This window comes from Erinaceus europaeus, chromosome 18 (assembly GCF_950295315.1).
Source record: "Erinaceus europaeus chromosome 18, mEriEur2.1, whole genome shotgun sequence".
Classification (NCBI taxonomy): Eukaryota; Metazoa; Chordata; class Mammalia; order Eulipotyphla; family Erinaceidae; genus Erinaceus; species Erinaceus europaeus.
The window spans coordinates 47,656,850-47,671,692 of NC_080179.1; the positions used below are offsets into that span (position 1 = coordinate 47,656,850).

Below are 14,843 nucleotides of genomic sequence, written 5' to 3' on the forward strand. Positions count from 1 at the left end.
AAGCAGTTTCCAACCTTTTGCTAATTCTTTTGACTGACTCGCCAAATTGTTCAGGTGGAAGGAAGCCATACTATGCCCTCTGGATTCTTATGAGGTTGGATAAACAAACAAGCATTATGTAGAGAAAAAAAATAAAGTAAATTTACTACACCTCCTATCCATGTGGGAAAGGCATAAATTATGAATAATCCCCCCATGGTTTTAGATATGATTTTTGATTACTCTTTAACGTGGGAAAATTTGGAAAAAGGAAAATTAGAATCAGGAATGTTACCAGGAAAAAAAATTGGGGTCTCTGGCAAGATTTAAGTCCTTCCTTCTCCATTAAATTCAGTGTTTTCCAGAATAGTAGGATAGACAGTCTTATAGGTTGTTCATTCTTTGTAAATTCTATGTAAATGTCTTTTGTTCTAAGGTTTTTCTCCACACAGATGCCAAAACTTTCCCCATGAAATCAGTCTTTTGACATAGATATATTTTAAGGTTGCAGATTATTGCTCCTCTATTGGAGGAAAAAAAGAAAGGAAAGAGAAACAAATGGAAATGTCAAATAGATGTCGAAACAGAGGAGAGCTGACATAGATCTTGTAAGAGGAGCTCTGAGAAATTATTTGCTGTCTCTGCTGAAAGGAAACCAGCTCATGAACCTTCCTGACCCATCAATCATCTTGGGCAGTAAGCAGTTTAACAGTTTAGCCATTCTGACCATTCTTGTCTTCCAAGAAACCATTCTTGTCTTCCAAGAAATGGAAGGGGGTGGATATCCATGGAAAGTGACAAGTAGAGGCTAGACTAGTTAAAATGAGAGCAAAACCATTTCTAAAGTTTAGGATATCAGATTTGTGACTATGGAGCTTTTGTTAAGAACAGCCAGCAGGGAGAAGCAAAAGGGTTAGTCTGGAGATCCCAAGGTTATCATAAGGTCAGAACTACAGCCATCCACTTCCTGAAGTTTATGGAAAGTGCAGATTAGCATGGATTAGGATGCCATGGAATGAATAAGAGCAATCAGGGAGGATAGTCTAAAGTCTGAGTACTGTCATTTAAGAGACCTAAAACTCCCTTGTAAGGTTAAGTTATTGTGTTGAATTAAAATTTAGTCCAGATGCTATGTTTAATAATTTTATCCTGCTAATTTGGGTGTGAAGTCTTGTATAAAGAAATTATCTTCAGTTTAATCAACGACAAAATATTGCCCTTTATTTGGACTGATCTTATAGTATTGAGAGCTGAGGTTTATAATTTAAAACCTATCTTACTCCACAAAATTTAAAGAATTACTTTTTGTCACTCCAAAAGCAACAACAAATATTAATAGATCATTATCCCCCACCCCCATCAGTTGGTTATTACTTTTTTTTCTGAGGTTACTCTGCTCAAAGTATTTCAGAACAATCATACAACCAAGCATGAGCATGTCAGAGTCCTACTTTTTTTTTTTTAAGCAAGACATGGAAGATAGTCACAGAAGCTCACTTTTATGGCATAACCTTATTAATTATGACAGTATGCTTTATACAAAATACCATGAGAACAGAGGACAAAGTGACTCCCATTGTCAGGGAAAGTTTTGCAGCTACCATGACATCTGAACAATAACTGAAAGAACCAATAGCCAAGATGGAAGTAGATAGCTTAATGCATATCCAAAGAGACTCTTATGCCTGAGGCTCTGAGGCCCCAGGTTCAAGCCCTGGCACTATTATAAACCAGTACTGATCAGTGCTCTGGTGAAAAATAAAAACAAACAAAAAAAACAATAGCCATTGAGAAGATGTAGAGAAGTAGAAGGATAGCCCAAATAGATCATTTAAAAGCACAGAACCAAAAAAAATTGAGGCTTGCTTGGACACTCAAGAGTGTTTGTTGTAACTGAAACATATGGAACATGAATGTAGAAACAAAGAATGATTAGCCATGATGATAGAAGCAATGAGCCAGAAATACAAGTCTGTGTATTTAATTAAATATTTAATAGTCAACAGTGAATCATTCAATCTTTGAATACTATGGGAGCTTAGAAGAGTGGAGAAATAATGAGGATAGTATGTCAGTGAAGGCTTCATGGAAAAGAAATGAAATTCATTAGGATGTCCTCAGAATGATGATTCTTGTAACATGGTTGTTACACCTCATGAAGCAAAGAGCTTCACTTAACAAAGCATCAGAACAGGAGGGAGTCTCTGGAACTTTATGACTGAAATATGTGACTCATGGCTGAATGATCTAGAAAGAGGTATGTGAAAAGTTTTCAGGAAGCTCCATCTATGCTAGAATTTCTTCAAGATAGCCCCTCTGATATCAACTCTACTGTTGATTAATAGGTATTCCCTATAAAAAAGAAGACTGTGGGGGAAAAAAACAAGTCAACGGAGTTGTGAGGATTATTTTGTGACTATTCTATAATAACTGGTATTGGGTTGCACCAAGTGGTAGTAATATAAGCATTTACCTGAAAGAATTCATCTCATAATACTTCTTTCCTGGAATATCTCACAGTATTTTTTTTGCCTCCAGAGTTAATTGCTGGGGCATTGTGCCTGCACTATGAATCCATTGCTCTTGGTGGTATCTTTTTTACCCATTGTTGTTGTTGTTGTTATTGTTGTTGCTACTATTTTGTTGTTGTTGTTGGACAGAGAGAAATTGAAAGAGGAGAGGTAGACAGAGAGGGGGAGAGAAAGCTAGACACCTGAAAACCTGCTTTACTACTTGCAAAGTGACTTCCCTGTAGGTAGGGACCCGGGGACTCAAATGGGGTTCATTGCTCAGGCCCTTGTGCTTCTGCTTTGTACTATTTGCACATAACCCACCCTCCACCACTTTGCCCCCACATCTCACAGTATTAACCTCCACAGGACACACTTCAGAAAGCAGACAAATTGTTCAGGGAGGATTCTCGGTAGGTATAAAGCAAATTATTCATGCATGCATTAGACCAGAGCTCAATCAAAACACCATATATGAGGGAGTTGTATCTTGTCTCATAAAAATATAAAAAGAAACACAGATATAATTTTTCCAGTGACTACTGGATATATAATTAGATCAATCACTGCAAACTCTAGTGTACTTCTGCTTTCAGCCACTATTCCAACCTTTGGGTCCATGATTGCTCAACAATTTGTTTGGCTTTGTATGTTAACTCTCTTTTCAGCCACCAGGTTCCAGATGCCATCAGGATGCCGGCCAGGCTTCCCTGGACTGAAGAACCCACTAATGTGCCCTGTAGCTCCGCTTCCCCAGAGACCCACACTACTAGGGAAAGAGAGAGGCAGACTGGGAGTATGGACCAACCAGTCAACGTCCATGTTCAGCGGGGAAGCAATTACAGAAGCCAGACCTTCTACCTTCTGCAACCCACAACGACCCTGGGTCCATGTTCCCAGAAGGATAGAGAATGGGAAAGCTATCATGGGAGGGGATGGGATATGGAGATTGGGTGGTGGGAATTGTGTGGAGTTGTACCCCTCCTACCCTATGGTTTTGTTAATTTATCCTTTCTTAAAAAGAAATCAGGGCACCTTCATCTTATATGATAAGAAAGTAACAGTCCAATAAAATTCCCTGAAAAACTTAAAAAATATTATATCAATCACATCCTTTGGCCAAAAAAAAAATACTATAGTTTAAATATATAATATCACTCCCTGCTAGGGAAAAAATTTACATAGGAAATACCGAAGCAAGTGGTACTTGCTGTCAGACATTCGTTATCTGATAAATGTTCTATGTCCAAGAAACTAGACACTATGGTAGTGAACACAGCCATGTAGAAGTCTATTCTTTTCCTGACAGTTTATAATCTGTGTGGTGGGCGGGATCAAATCTAGGGTCTCCCACAAGCAAGGCATACTTTTTACTGCTGAGCTATCACCATGGCTTATTTATTATTCTGAATCACACTTATTAATAGGTGAAATTAAAGTATTTTCTTTCTTTTTTGTTTCTCCTTGGAAGTTCCCTTTCTCTTCTACCAAAATGTAACATAATTGTGTGAATCCAGAACTTTCCTAAATCATGAGCAGATCATTGGTGAGTCTGCAGTACCTGGCATAATGAAGTTATCAATTTCATTACTCAGAAGTGATTCAAGACTCATGTTTCTCAAAATTGGACTCAAAAGTTATTTTCTTTAGTTCCAATATATGTCATTTGTTTTCATTTCCCTTCCTATATAGTATCTAAATTATAACATAGATTTAGAAAATGATTTTTCTCTGCCAACATAAATTCAAACCTAACCCACCTTTGTCTAATGCTGGGAGCTGGAAACTTATATCTTTCTCTAAGGATACTTTATATACAGCCTATTATCCTATGCAGTTTTTGTATTTTAAGAAACAAATGCATTTCTGTGGAAACATTTCAATTTTATTATGCTATTTATGTTTTAATTAGCTCTCCTGGGAAGCCTCTAGGCAAATGAATTAGATACAAAATGTAGAAGCAGCAGATATTAGATATCTTTGGACCTGATTGTGCTTTGCAGCTAAGTACTTTACCATTCACTTCCCAGATGGAGATTTTACCTGTAGCATTCATACATAAAATGCAGCCCTCATAGGTGCAGCTTACCTGGAATTTCTCTCTGTTTTCAAGTGTCAGTAGGCATTTGGTGGCATGTTTCCTCATTGTGCTATCAGCTATGTAGAAAGTATCATTAGCATTTCTCATGCTATAATGTTATGGTGACAGTAGTCTCTTAGCAATATCACTAAAGACAAAACAAATTAATATGACATTCTGCAGTATTGTACCTCATAAGGACTCCTTCATCCTTTTTACATGTGATAGGCCAGTCTCACTCTGAAATGCATGGTCTTTGATTTTTGCTTGTCAGTTTAGGTTAATACACCAATACAATGGGAAAAACGGCCACCAGGAGCAGTGAATTCATATTGTTGGAGCCAAGTGCAGCGATAAACCTGGAGGCAAAACAAGCAAACAGACAAATTATATTTGAAGTTCAGTGCTAGGTTCAAAGTCTATAAGGGGGGCTGTCGGACTGTGGCACACTTGTTTAAGCACACAGACTACCATGCACAAACACCTGGGTTCAATCTCCCTCTCCCCACCTACAAGTGAGTGATGAAAAAGGTCTCCAGGTGTTTATCTTCTCTTACCCTCTTTATCTCCCCCATATTCTCAATTTCTCTCTGTTCTATTTAAAAAAAATAGAAAAAAATGGAAAAAGGAAAAAAATTGACTGCTAGGATCAGTGGATTCATAGTGCCAGTACAGAGTCTTAGTGATAACACTGGTGGGAATTAAAAGAGAGAGAAAGAGAGGGAAAGAGAGAGAGAGAAAGAAGGGAGAAAGCGTAATTAATTATCTGAAAAATGACATGATACATGCAGTGGTTTGAAAAACTTTTAGAGATGTAGATGTCATTTAAATCTTGAAAATTATATTTTATATTCAATATGCCTACTAATTTTTTTCATTAAAATGCATTTAATGTGCTTTCTGTGGTTTATTTTCTTTAATTTTTTATTATAATATTAATTGATTTATTTGATAACACGCATGAAAAAGTTTAAGATAGGAAGATATTTTGAAATCATTAAATAGCTTAATAAACTGCGGGGCTCGTGTGGGGGTGCCTTCTCACCCAGCCCTGTACTCTCTGGGTTGGAGAGAACTCGACCAGAGTGAAGCTGGGCTGCTGTTTACTCAGCAATGCAGGAGAGAGACCAGGAACTCGTGGCAGAGCGGAATGCAATGTGTGTTTATTGATCAGAGACAACACTTTTATCTATTAGAACCAGAAGCGGCAAGTCAGAAAAGGAAATGGCTAGGAAAGGAGTTGGAGAAAAGAAAAGAGCGAGATAAGGTAGAAACTCCCTTAGCAACTGTTGGGAAGGTTTTAACCAGTGGGATTAATTAATACCCTGCAGGCGGGGCAGGTCTCGAGGTAGAAAGAAGATAGATCAAACATAGGGATCTTTCAGGCAAAACAATGATTATGTAAATAGGCTGTAGTATCAGTAATGGAATGGGGGGGGGCTGGCTTAAGGCCTGACAATAAACATTGGATTATTTATTTTTACTTTTTTTTAATATTTATATTTTTCTCTTTCATTGCCCATGTTGTTGTATTTATTATTGTTGTTGTTGTTGATGTCATCGTTGTTGGATAGGACAGAGAGAAATGGAGAGAGGAGGGGAAAATAGAGAGGGGGACAAAAAGATAGACACCTGCAGAACTGCACCACTTGTGAAGCTACTTTCTTGAAGGTGGGGAGCCAGGGGCTCAAACCAGGATCCTTACATGGGTATTTGAGCCTTGTACCATGTGCTCTTAACCCGCTGTGCTACCACCTGACTCCCTGAATTATTTTTTTTATAATAGCCTTTTATTACATTCTAATTCTCAGGAAATTAAAATTTTCTATTTAATATGTGTAATTTGTTTTCATATAGTCATGTTATTAAAGTCAAACATTTAAAAAATTACTAGAAAACACAAAACTTACAATCTATTATGCAAGATAAGAACTTATAAGATAATGATGTAACAAAAATTATTCACTAAACTTAGAACCCATATATGCTTCTATCCTCAGAATTGAACTTATTCAAAAAGAAAATATTTGAACTAAAAAAGTACTAATGTATTTATTCTCAATTCTGTCATATTTACATATATATAATAATAACCATATTTGGGAGCTACTCTCTTCCCTGATCCAGCTTTCTGGTCCTTTTTCCAGCCATGACATCATCTCCCCAGATAATAACTTGGATCCACCTGCATATCAGATTTCAGGCTCAGGGAAAGAAAACACTAGAATAACCACAGGCCCTTTGGAATATAACTAAAATATGCCTACTATCTACAAAATGGAACCCCCCCCACCCCCGCCAACTCTTCATCTGCTCTATTCCAGCCATTAGGTCCATGATTGTTCAACAATTTGTTTGGCTTTGTATGTTAACTCTCTTTTCAACCATCATGTTCCGGATGCTAGAATGATGCCAAACAGACTTTTCTGGACAGAGAACCCCACCAATATGTCCTAGAACTCCGATTCTCCAGAGCCCTTCCCCACTAGGGAAAGAGAGAGGCAGGCTGGGAGTATGGATTAGCCTGTCAACGTCCATGTTCAGCGGGGAAGCAATTACAGAAGCCAGACCTCCCACCTTTTGCATCCCACAATGATCTTGGGCCCATACTCCCAAAAGGTTAAAGAATAGGAAAGCTATCGGGGAGGGGTTGGGATACAGAATTCTGGTGGTGGAAGTTGTACCCCTCTTATCCTATGGTTTAGTCAATGTTTCCTTTTTATAAATAAAAAATTAAAAAAAATAATAACCCTATCCAAATTTTGGTATCCAAATTTTTTGCTTCTTTCTCAAGTTTGAAAATAAGACAAAACAAAATATACTGCATACAAAAACACCTAAATGAAAATTTAAATACGGATTTTCCTACTGTCAGTTGTGATATTTGCAAGAGATAGCAATTTATATTTTATGTTGTCCACTTGCCATATTTGCTGATCTGTTTATGAGTTTAGACTTTGTTTTCTACAGTCTACATCTTCCTTTTCTTGATGTCCAATTTTACTCCCCAAATGAAGTCTGAATTAGTCCTGCTATTTACCTAAGTTGTGGTCTAAATTAGTGAGTCATTATCCTATTCATGAATTTATGAAAGTTGACTTTTTTCTTAACCTGTATACTGTTCAATTTTAGCTATAAGTGGTGTCAGGGATTTAATCTGGAATTTTCTGAATACAAACCTTGTAGATTACCACGGCTGAATCTTTCCAGTCCTTAAAGTTTGTGGGATAATGTGAAAGCATGGTAGAGCATAGTGGAACTGTTCCATCCTTGAGATGGAGGTCTGAAAAGACACCCCACCTGTCAATCTTTCCCTTTCAGGGATAGGGCTTGGAGGGAAAAGCTTTCCTGACTTAGTTCCCCCTTGTCAGTCTCCCAGGCTTCACAGAGGCCTGCACCCTATAACACTTAACTCATTCCCCTGGTACAAACCAAATGGTTGCCTGCTTGAAAGTTCACTTAAAGTTCAATATAAGTTCACCATCTTTGATCACATACAAAACTACACTCCGTCACTCTGCCTTGCCAGTAAGTTAACAGTGAGACCCCCACACATTATTTCCCGTTCTTTGATCATCATGTCTTAGATCAATACTCTACTCTTCTGTGCTTTATCTCATTCTTCTGGTTTAACCACCATGTTTTTCTTAATACCTTTGGTTAATTAACATCTTTTGCCTCATGGTATCTAATTATCCTGACCTTTTAGTATCTTATCAATTCTCATCATTCCTTAGGCCTCCCAACCATAGGGGTACTGACCTTTTGGAAACCTATGATTACTGACATATGTGAAAAATGTTTTTTGTTCCACTCTGCTATATAAGCCTTGTCTTTTTCTGAATAAGTCAGATGTTCATACCTGAATTTCCCCTGGTTGTCCTTTCTGTTTTGCACACATCCCTTGAATTGGCAACAGGGAAGCCAGCAGCTACCTCGGTTGCAAGGCCACTCACGTGAGCACCAGCAAAAGTTGACTTATTTCTATAATTAACCAGTAATCCTTGATTTATCACAGTGGTTAAAATATTGGGGATAGCCTGCCTCTGAAAAAATCTACTACAATGAGCTTGTTACTTACTTAATTAATTTGGTTTCTAGAGACAGAGAAGGCAGAGGGAAAGTAGACGAGACCACACCACTGATACTTCCTTCAACTCAGTGGGGGCCAGGTTTGAACCTTGGTTCTGCACATGTCCAAACAACACACTATCCAGGTGAGCTATTTTTGTGTTAATAAATCATATTTCTCTACCTCATGTTTGGCCGCACAAAATGGACTTCACAATTTTTCTTTCTGACTTACTAACTAGCCAAAGGTTTAGTGCTAAAAAGACTAACTACTACTACTTTTGTTGTAACTTTTTTTTCTTTGTGTGCCTAAGTCTAGGCTGCTAAGTTCTAAAGCATGTCACACTATGGAATGTGCACTCAGATGAAAGCAAATTAAAGAATCTCGTTGAGAAATTCAATGCATCTTCCAAATCCTCTGTTTTCTTTTTTAAAATATTTATTTATTTGTTTATTCACTTTTTGTTGCCCTTGTTGTTTTATTGTTGTAGTTATTGTTGTTATTGATGTCATCATTGTTGGATAGGACAGAGAAAAATGGAGAGAGGAGGGGAAGACAGAGGGGGGAGAGAAAGACAGACACCTGCAGACCTGCTTCACTGCCTGTGAAGCGAATCCCCTGCAGGTGGGGAGGTGGGGGCTTGAACTGGGATCCTTCCACCAGTCCTTGTGCTTTGTGCCACATGCGCTTAACTGACTGCGCCACCACCCGACTCCCATCCTCTGTTTTCTTATAGCACCACCCTTCTTGTCTTCCTTGTCCTTTCTGTCCTCATTACAATCCATATGGTAATCATTTAAAATCCTTCCCTTAGTCTTCATTGCATAAAATATAGTCCCTTCTATTTATTGTGAGTCAAACTCCCATTCAAAGATATCAAACCCAAAGTATTTAGTAGTATTGTATTGTATTGTGTCATATGCTATTTCTTTAGACTGAGAATCTTGTGGAAACTTTTACCATTCATCTGAAAATATGGCATATTTTCTGATAGGATGTTAAGACCCTTGAAATAGACATTGAGTCTTTTATCATAATTTTCGAGAGACATATTTATCAAAGATCAAGACACCTAATAGAATTCTTTAAGGCTAATTGAATGTATATGAATATTTGGAAACTGGCTTTGGGAGACTTTAATTAAATGGCAAGTAAGAATATTTTATATACCATACTGTTGACAACTTGATTTGCCAGTGATTGGGCCACAATATTTTGATGATGAGAGAAATATTGCATTACAAACTAAATCTCATGAAATTTGGATAAGGCCATTAGATATACTCATGGATCAGTTATCTTCCTGATTAAAATAACACATTTGAAGATCAATTTTCACATCAAACTGATTAAGAACTTTGAGTATAAAGTTCTGTCTCTCCCAACATATAGGGCACATGAAGAGGAAATGCACACTAAGTATATGAAATAGTAAGTGGTAATAAGCCAACTAAATAAGTGTGTTTTCCAAAAAGGTATACACAGAAAGATCACTTCCAGCTTCCATCAGCTATGACTGGGATCTGTTTCTTGTAAAAGAATGACATTGAACTACTTTTAAACATAAAACTTAATACTTCATGCCCAGATTTTTACAAATGAAGGAGTCCATGCCATATTTGGAACTGGTGTTAAGTTTTTTTGTTTTGTTGTTTTTTTGCTTTGTTTTTGCCTCCAGGGTTATTGCTGGGGTTTGGTGCCTGCACTATGAATCCACTGCTCTTGGAGGCCATTTTTCCCATTTTGTGGCCTTTGTTGTTGTTGTTGTTGTTATTGTTGCCATTGCTGTTGTTGTTGTTGGACAGGACAGAGAGAAATTGAGAGAGGAGGGAAAGACAGACAGGAGAGGAGAGAAAGACACCTGAGGCCCTGCCATAGCACTTATGAAGTGATCCCCTGCAGATGGGAAGCCGGAGGCTTGAACCGGGATCCTTACACTTGTCCTTGTGCTTCATGCCACATGCGCTTAACCCACTGCAGTACCGCCCCACCCCCAGTGTTCAGTTTATGACAAAGCTTCACAGGTGATGAAGCAGTGCAATGGGTGTCTCTTCCTCTCTCTCCTGCTTTATTCTGCAAAAGGTAAACTTATTAGGTAGATAAAAATTGAGGTTGTCAGGAGATGTATGTTCAGAAAAGAGTTGATAACATAGTATCCTGAAGAAATTTTGGAGACTAGGAAATTAATCTCTATCCTGATTCTGGTGGTGGTTAATAGAACTGCAAGCATTGCAAATATATATATATGTGTGTGTGTGTGTGTGTCTATATATATATATACATATATACATATATATGCGAGTATTTAATATATATATAATAAAATGCTAATATTAATAGATCTGTAACACTAAATTTTTTGTTTTGAGAAAACTGAATGTTTTGTTTTTTGAGTTTTTAGATTGACCTGTAGTTGTAAAATCTTGTAAAATCAAATTAATTCTTTGTAAGGATAAATCTGTATCTCTCAATGATAAAATCTAACAAAATGATATCATTGGGGACTGGGTGGTGGCGCACCTGGTTGAGCGCACATGTTACAATGTGCAAAGACCCAGGTTTGAGTTGGGGTGGGCTGGGGAGCGTCACGATTGGTGAAGCAGGGCTGCAGGTGTTTTTCTGTCTCCCTCTGTCTTCCTCTTCCTCTCAATTTCTGGCTGTCTCTATTCAATAAATAAATAAAAATAATACATTTTTAAAAATATATATAACATGGCAACATCTAGCATGTAGACAATCTTAATTAGGTAGCATAAGAAGTTGTATCTGTTATCCAGTGGACTAGTTTATTTGAGCCACCTCTTAATGTATGACACTCAATAATTAATAATGTTTGTATGAAAATGGTGTAGAAGTTGGGCAACAGCTCAGCCAGCAGTATTTATTATAATAACCTTAACGACCTGAATTTATCTAAGCATAAGCAAACTATATAAACATACTTATGTTCTTATACAGTATCATTTGTGGTGATATGATTCTGTGAAAAAGGTTAACCATAAAAGGCATAAATAGTACAAATTATCAATCCAAGTTAAAAAAAAAACCTGCAGAATCTTTTAATTATATTTAAATTTATTGATGTCTCCTGATTTTAAGCCTATTTAGATTCTGTTTCTGAGTATAAATATGCATGGTTAACTTCCCATTTTCCTGATCAATAAAGTACAATTTTCCTCACCTAATTAATGTTTACTTCCTTTCTATTAGGTCTTTGCACTTTGAAAATGTAAACCTGATAGAAATGTTTTATATATTAATTCTCTGCCTTGCTTTGTGAAAATTCAAAGACATACCTCTGACACTTATGACTAATACATAAACATGTTTCTAATCTCTTGGTTGGTACGTTTTGTGATTTGGAGTTTGTCTTTCCAATATGAGTTTTATATATTCCCCAAATTGAATTGTAAATTCTTTGCACACAGAACATTATTTTCTCCTTAGTATTGGTATTGTGCTAAGGCTAGTAATACCACTACATCAACATTGGATATCAAGAGTGTAATTTCACAAAAATAATTACCACAATGGAATTTGACTGGTTAGTCTAATTCCAACTAATTGGAATCTTTAAATATTAGTATGAATTTCTTAAGGTCTATTAAATTGAATATTATTGAATAGATTTGCATACACTTGCAAATTGCTATAGAATAACACACTTGAATATCATTTTTGGATATTGATGTTAGTCTCTGGACTACCATAGATCATTTTATTAAGCTGTAATTTTGTTCTTTTGTTTGCTTTGTTTTACTACCACCAGGGTAATCACTGGGGCTTGGAACTGGCACTACAAATCCACCACTCCTGGCACCCATTTTTTCTCCCCAGTTTTTTATAATTGAATAGAACAAAGATAAATTAAGAAGGGAGGGGAGATTGAGAGAGGGAGAGTAAGATAGACACCTGAATTCCTGTTTCACCACTCAGGAAGCATTCTTTCACTGCAGATGCGGGATTGAACCTGGGTCCTCGCACCTGGTAACGTGTACTTAACTGGATGCACCACTGCCCATCCATCCTTAGTGATGATGTTTTCTTTTCATTTTTTTAATTTTTAACTATTTTATTTACTTGATAGAGACAGCCAGAAATCGATAGGGTGGGGGAGATAGAGAGGGAGATAGACAGAGAGACATCTGCTGCACTGTTTCACCACTCGTGAAGCTTTCCCTCACAGGTGGGGGTTGGGGGCTTGAATCTGGATTTTTGCACATTGTAACCTGTGCGTTCAACCAGGTGCACCACCACCCGGTCCCTGGTGCTGATTTTTTATAAGCTTGGGAATTCCTACTGGACAGGAGCAATTATGTACAGTTTATATTTCACTTTCTGAAATTGAACAGATGGGTATGAAGTAAGTATAATTATTATTTTGGAATTGATTGCAGACTAACTTTTAAGAGACATAAACACTTCTTTTCTCTCCATATTAGGAATCACAGAGAAGTAAATTTTAATTTTCTACATCTCTAAATATAAATTCAATTTATTCTCAGTATTAATATCCAAAAAATACAATTGAGAAAATGCAGTATGCTAGCTACCATCAAGATGTCTTCCATGTTTTTTGGAGTCACAGGAGCTCTTCCACTCTATGCGGACTTTTTCAGATAGAGCCTTAGTGTGAGAGACAGAGTGTGAGAGAAAGGGGGCAAGAGACCACAGCCTAGGCACTTCTTTCAACACATTAATGCTCTCTTGTGGGGGACCAGAGGCTTAAACCCAGGTTGCAAATGTGACTAAGCAGATGAGCTGTCTTGCAAGAAGGCCTCCTTCATGTTTTAAAATCAACTGGAAACATGACTACACAGGAACTCTCTAGAAACTCTTTATCAAGTACTTGCCCCATAGATTTGTGTCCGGCAGAAGAAACAGATGTATTTATTTTGATTGCTCTTACAAGGTGAAAGGACTATCAGTTATTCTGACTGTAAGGGAAACTCGGCATTATGGAACTGGCAAACTAGGTCATTTGTATAATACAATGCTTTGTGAGGTACAAGAACCCAGGTTCAAGTGTGTTCCCCGCTGCACTGAAGGAAGCTTTGATCCTGTGTTTTTTGTTCCCTCTTTCTCTGCCTCTCTATCTAAAAAAGATAATTAATCAAGAGTGGTGAAGTCTGATGATAAAAAATATATAGAGGAATCTAATTCTTGGGTCCATATTCCCAGAGGGTTAAATAATAAGAAAGCTATCAGGGGATGGGATGGGATACGGAGGTCTGGTGATAGGAATTGTGTGAATTGTACCCCTCTTCTCCTATAGTTTTGTCAATGTTTCCTTTTTATAAATAAAAAATATATAGAGGAATCTAAAAATAATTTGAGGAGTTATTTGTTTTATATATAAGAAAGCATATCTTCCTAACAGTACCTTTATTTACTATATTTTTCTTTTTTAATTTCATATTTCAAATGTATCACTAGTTCTTTATTTACTTATTATTGGATAGAGACAGAGATAAATTGAGAGGGGAGGAAGATAGAGAGGTAGAGAGACACCTGTAGCACTACTTCACCACTCATGAAGCTTTCCCCCTGCAGGTGGGGTCCAGGGGCTTGAACCTGGGTCCTTGTGCACTGTCATGTGAGTGCTTAACCAGATGCACCACCACCTGTCCCCCTGTTTACTGTATTTTTCAGACTGATCATAAAACAGAAACACTATCTCTCATTATTGCTTCTGGATAATAATTTCAAAATATCATTTAAACTTCCCATGCCTGTCTTTATAAATACAGCTTAAAAAGAGTAGCTTACTCTTTTTACTAGCAAGCTCTGTCTTAGGAATTACTGTATGATATGAGGTATTGCATATTTATCACAGCTATTCTGATGTGTTTGTTGTTCTTGGCCTTACTGGCGTGTCATTGTTGATAATGTAAGACATTTATTCACTAAAAGGCAGGGTCTTTGAAACTGGGCTACATTTTCTTTTTAGCTGGGCGATTATCTTGCACTAGTTAACTTTAATCATTTACAGAATTTCTAGAAAATCACTGTGCTTTATGTGAATTGAAATGAAGCTAAATTTTTGAACTTCTTCTTATGTTAATTTTAAATTCCAGTGGAGAACCAACTGCTGTGAAAATTAATGAATGAGCTACACTATTCCCTCTTTTCTTCACACTTGAGTGATACTGGGCGCTAAGAACATATGTGAGAAACAAACTAAAACTCAAATAATGCAGAT

The 14,843-nt window shown here is 37.0% G+C and overlaps 1 long non-coding RNA gene across 4 annotated transcripts in view; it reads left to right on the forward strand.

The window, feature by feature from the left end:
• LOC132534329 (uncharacterized) overlaps window positions 1-14,843 on the forward strand; it is a 288,614-nt gene that overhangs the window by 17,776 nt on the left and 255,995 nt on the right. For 2 of the 4 annotated variants that reach the window (XR_009546057.1, XR_009546054.1), the window contains exon 2: window positions 8,671-8,801. This is a non-coding gene — a long non-coding RNA (uncharacterized LOC132534329). The remainder of the gene's footprint in view (window positions 1-8,670; window positions 8,802-14,843) is intronic. The other 2 variants (XR_009546056.1, XR_009546055.1) reach the window with 1 other exon arrangement.